This window comes from Peromyscus maniculatus, chromosome 16 (genome assembly GCF_049852395.1).
Source record: "Peromyscus maniculatus bairdii isolate BWxNUB_F1_BW_parent chromosome 16, HU_Pman_BW_mat_3.1, whole genome shotgun sequence".
Lineage (NCBI taxonomy): Eukaryota > Metazoa > Chordata > Mammalia > Rodentia > Cricetidae > Peromyscus > Peromyscus maniculatus.
This window is the reverse complement of record NC_134867.1, coordinates 46,001,158-46,007,157: the sequence shown is the minus strand read 5'-3', so window position 1 is coordinate 46,007,157 and position 6,000 is coordinate 46,001,158.

The window sequence follows — 6,000 nt, the reverse complement described above, 5'->3', positions numbered from 1 at the left end:
AATAATTCTTTGGGAAAAAATCCCCACCACCATGGAACCAGGAATTCCATTGTGCCCTCCTAATTACACCAAGAACAGGAATGTTAGAGATTTACTACACACACCTGATCCCAAAGATAAAATGCCTACAATTCAGACCCAGAGCCTGAGGCCATTAGAGTCAAGAGTTCAGTTAAGAAATTAGAACGGTAAGGTATAATGAGAAAAGAGTAAGACATCAGGACCTTCCCTTTTAGGAGCGTTATGAGGGGAACAGGCCCATATAGTAAGACTAAGAAACTTTAGTATCGTGTCTCTCCATTCCCTTGGGAGCTTGAGGAAAGTAACTGATAAAGCAGTCATTCTTCTTATTTGCAGCAAGAGGAACTTGTGGCCTTTCCATTAACCTATGACTGGTCCCTATTGTCAAGCTCAAGGCTAGATTCCTCAACCCCTGACCTCAAGCCACACCCCAGCTCACATGCTCCTTGTCTCCCATTTAGTCCTATGTGCAACGCTACAGTATAACAGGTGTAATCTTTTCTCAATTAAAGGCCACTGGCAGCCAACCCGCTTCACCTTCAGATCCTGTCTATCTCTTCCCTCTCTCTTGCTGCTGAAGCCACACATCCTCCTTGGCGATTTGAACCCCCCTGCTGAAGCAAGTCTCTGGCACATGTGTAAATGGAGAGCCAATCAATTTCTTCTTCTTCTTCTTCTTCTTCTTCTTCTTCTTCTTCTTCTTCTTCTTCTTCTTCTTCTTCTTCTTCTTCTTTTCTTCTTCTTTTCTTCTTCTTCCTTTTTCTGGAGTTGAGGACCGAACCCAGAGCCTTGCTCTACCACTGAGCTAAATCCCCAACCCCCAATCAATTTCTTCTACAGTGAGGAAGGGAAGGTATTTGGACCTGTGCTGGATATAATTCATGTACATACCTAGAAACAAGAACAGTGCTCACACTACTCTCCACTTCCATGGAGCTCTCTAAAAGTCCAAATGGGAAGGAAATACTCATCTACAGAGACGTCATTTGTCACTGAAGAATGCATTTCCCTCCAGTGGGACGTGAGGACAGCAGTGTGCAACTGGTGTGCTGGTTGAGATGACTTCTGGGGTCTTTGCTACGTTCTTATTGTGTAACGTGAGGATAGTGAGACTCGGTTTACTTACCTCGATGCTTCATGGTTGCTGTGAAATGAGGAAACGTGTGTGATGTGCCTGGCCTACAGAAAGCATTTAACCAACATGAGTTATTGGCCCACGCACAAGAACATCATACCCCAGGCTGGCCGTGTCTAAAACTAGGACCTTCATCATTTGGGATATGTCAGGACATGAGCTTTGCTCACATCACGGGGCTGAGTTCACTTGCACACTGACTCTGGACCTCCTCTTTTGGCTTTTTAACATTTCTGGTACCTTTCAGCTTCTTTGTAATAGTTATATTTCAAATAGTTTACTTGATTCTAGCCCCAGAAAGCATGTGTTCTTATCCATTTATCTTATCCATTTACTTTTTTATTTATTACTTTTTCTTATCTTATCCATTTACTTTTTTATTTATTTCTGAGACAGGGTCTCAGTTTTGCCTAGGTGGGGAATTGAACCATGGTACTCAAGAAACTCTCCTCTCTCAACCTCCAGATAGCTAGGGCTGCAAGTATAATCACTACCTATGATTTTAATTGTGTTCTTTAAAATTCCTTTTAGTCATAGTCACCTCCTATTCCTTGACTTTCCATTCACTGACTCCTGTCCTTGGAATCCAGAGTCTATACATTTGATTGATGGATACACTGCAAATAACAATCTGAATTTTCTTTACTATGTCTCTGTAGTCCTGAAGTGAATTTTAAAGTTTTCTTTTGTAGGTTTCCACTCCACTGACCTTAGTTTCAGGAAATAAGTGTCTCATAAGTCATTATTACTCCCCTTTTCTTTGAGTAACAGACATTATTGCACAGGATAAGTTATTTTTGAAATTATGAGGTAATTGCATCATGTATCCATTTAACTTATGAACTTAACTCTATGCTTTCAGGAAATGGGAGAAAAGAAAGATTACAGACATTTATACTGAGGGACATGGGCAATGCCACCTGTCCTTTATCAATAAGCACATGCTGAATGTTGGTGACCTGAGACATGCATCCACTTCTCTCTGTACATTCATATCATACTGATATGTGGTTGTTCTGTTCCTTGTGTGGTTTGTACTGTGAACATCTCGGTCATCTCGCTGTGAGGAGTGTAATTCTTATGCTGCTTTTTTTTTTTTTTTTTTTTTTGGTTTTTCGAGACAGGGTTTCTCTGCGTAGCTTTGCGCCTTTCCTGGAGCTCACTTGGTAGCCCAGGCTGGCCTCGAACTCACAGCGATCCGCCTGGCTCTGCCTCCCGAGTGCTGGGATTAAAGGCGTGCGCCACCACCGCCCGGCTCTTATGCTGCTTTTATTAGTGTTTTTCAAGGAAAGGATCTCATGTAGCCTAGGTTGGCATCATACTCACTATGTAGCTCCTCATCTGCCTGCCTCCAAGTGTTGGGAGTACAGGTATATTTCACAACATGCAGAAATTCTCATAATTTAAAGGTATGGTTACATGAAGACACAAATGGAAAATTCCACATCTGAGGTTATATGACAAGACACCATGAAAGTGTGCTAAGAATGTTGTAAGAGATGATCTTCAGGCTATTTGCACAACATGTAGATGAAACAAATGAATTTTGTGTTTAGACTTGAGTCTATCCCCAGGGCATCTCATTATGTATATATGAATCTTCTAATGTCTTTAAAAAAGTTGGATAATGGAGATAAAATTCATATATATCTATATGTACACAGAATAAAGCAACTAAATATAAACTAATTTCATTTGTGACCATATTAAAGAATGAGCCATTTTTTTCTAATAAGAAGTAAAAATAGACTGTTTGATTCATTGAGGTAATATTCTTATATATAGTATTTTGTGCAATATCAGGAATTTTCAAATGTAATTTTGTTTTATAATTTAATATCCTGAACAAAAAAGTTATTGTATTTTATTTAAAATAAAAGTAACTAGCAAAATCCTATAAAATTAAAAACAAGCAAGTATCAGAAGTGCCCAATGAGATGTAAATAATTTGATGTTGTGGTCTCAGAGATAAAATCAAGCAATGAGAAAATAGTTTATTGAATTTTGACTCTACTGATAACTTCATGGACTTATGCTACACTTTTTTTCTGTCATTTCTGACATTTTTATAGCTTCATATATATATATATATATTCATTTTTATAGCTTCCATTGCATGTGCTCATATTTCTCAACTTCCTCTCTGTTTCTGAGACATCTTCCCCTCCCAGTTCATGGGGTTGGGGATGTAACCTGGGAATTTATATAGGCTTGCCAAGTACTCTCCCAACAAGCTACTTTCCTGATTCCCAACCTAGACACTTCCCCTGACCTCCAGACTACTGTGTGCGATTGACTCCTTACACCTATCAACATATGATGTCCCAGCCGAAGGCAAACCAAACATGTTGAATTGCAAAGCTTCGCTTCCCTGTGTCCTCAGCCTCTTTGACCCTCCTCTCTACCCTTCTCAACTCTACCCTTCTGTCAAACTTATGTCTCTGCTCGTCTATCCTTCAGCAAGGGACATTACCACTTTTTAATACAGTACAGACACATGGTTAAGTATAGACATAACTTTTCCATGTCTCCCTTCCCCACATGCAACACTTCCAACTCATAACTACCCTTTGAATTAGTTTACATTTCTTTGTTAGGGTAAATAGCTTGGTTGGAGCCACCTTTGCCTCCCAACCAGATCGTAGCAATAGGAACAGCCACCATGCTTCCGCATTGTTTCATCTAGTTCATTATGGTCAAGACAATTGAGGTGAATGTAAGAATACTAGTATGGTGATATTTTATTTGTGCTGAAATGTGATTTTATTTGTATGTTAATAAAGTTGCCTGGGGATCAGAGCTAAGAGCAAGCCATTAAGCAGAAGTCTGGTAGTGGTAGCACACACTTTTAATCCGATCACATGACAGGCAGAGTCTGTGTGTTCAAGGACACAGCCAAGTGGTGACCCAGAACCTTTAATCTCACTACAAACCATAGAGACCTGGAGGTCTGTATAGACAGGCAGTGACGAGGAAGTCATGTGGTTGGGTTTACAGCCAATGAGAAGGCAGAACAGAAAGGCAATAAAAAGACAGGACACAGGAAGAAGGTCTCTCTCTCTCAGGGGAAGGACAGCAGTGAGTGGTAAGATAAGGTAAGGTGGTCTTAGCTCTTGGCTACTGCTCTGGTCTTTGGGCTTTTAACTCTTTATTTGACTCTGTGTTTCTTATTTAATAAGACCGTTTAGAATTATATCTACATACTAGTCCTGAGATTAAAGTATTTAATAGGTTCCTTTTGTCTTGAGGATAAGTTACAAATTCCTTGATAAAGTTTACAAAGACCAGTTCAACTTCGTGTTGTTTTTCTCTCTTAAAAAATAAAAAATCCCAAACTAGGGCAGCAGTAACTCACCAGTCGAATGCTTGCCTTACAAGCAGGGGGGCCCTCGGTTCAATCATAAGTATCCTCCTCCCCAAATCTCCAAAACAAACCCCAACCCAACCCAAATAGGACCCCAGGCTTTTTCTTTCTTTCTCTCTTTCTTTTTCTTTCTTTCTTTCTTTCTCTCTCTCTCTCTCTCTCTCTCTCTCTCTCTCTCTCTCTCTCTCTCTCTCTCTTTTGTAGAGGTCATTCTTAATACTACTCCTACACTGGTCTTTCAAACCCTCTTTTTAATGTTTTTGGTTTCCGTCATCTTCTCTCATATCTGCTGTCTAGGAAAATAATGGTATAAGGGTTCCTTTTCATTTTCTTCTCATCCATAACTTCGTCCTGGAGCTGAAAGTGGCTAAGCTATATTTGTTTAGCCCTGTTGAGGAACATGAAGGCATGTTCTAACACCATTCCTAGGTATAATATGCTTCCAGCTTCCTTTCTTGCTTACAGTGAATTAAAGAGTTAAACGAAATGAGGAAGACTGTTTCCTCATTTATTAATTATTAGAGTCTGTCAATGGGGGGTGGGAGGAGGGAGAAGGGGGAATCTGTGGATAGTATGTGGAGTGAGTAGAAAATTTCTTAAGGAAAACAAAAGAAAAAATACATGGCATGCACATAATAGAAAATAATGTATTGTTTGTGCTTATTTGTGTTTTTAATAATAAAATTTGTCTGAAAAATAAAAAAATTAAAAATTAAAAATTTAAATTTTCCTAGAAAAGAAGTCTGTGTATCTTATGCTTTTATGTCAGAAAAATATTATCAAAATTTCACTGACATAATGCAAAGCAACAATTCTTGGGGTAGAGAGACAGCTCAATGGTACTGAGAGCGTGTACTGCTCTTCCAGAGGACCCGAGTTCGCTTCTCAGTACCGATGTCACACAACTTAAGACTCCAGATCTAGGGAATCTGACACTTTTTTTCTGGCCTTTTGGGTACCTGCACCAGACTAGCAAGAGGAAATTCAATTGCTTCTCTACAATGGAGATAAGGAAGATTATGTCTGAAATGAAGGAGATCCTTTAGGGAGCGTCTTGGTGTTCCCATGTCCTGTGAGTAAAGTCAATGGGAAACTTCATCAACCCAATGCAGGCAGAATGATGAAGAGTCAAGACCTTCAGGAATGAAGATATGAGTCAGTCTTTCAGGAAAAGAACCAGGAACTGCTGAGGTGTTTACTGGGGGTGTAAGAAATACAGAATGGGCTGTAAAAGTTGTAATGACCAGCTAAGGCCACATGAGCAGTTGCAGAAATAAGGATTATAATTGAAACAACAATGTTTCTGTCATCTCTTGTTAAGAATGTGTTTGTGCATACATAGACACATATTAAGTAGACACTTGTATTTTCCCTTCTCTCTGTCTTCATCATGTAACATAACATGAATTGAGATAATAGCAGTGGTTATCATATTTAAGTGATGAGACACTACAAGAATGTCCCTCAAGGGACATTGCCA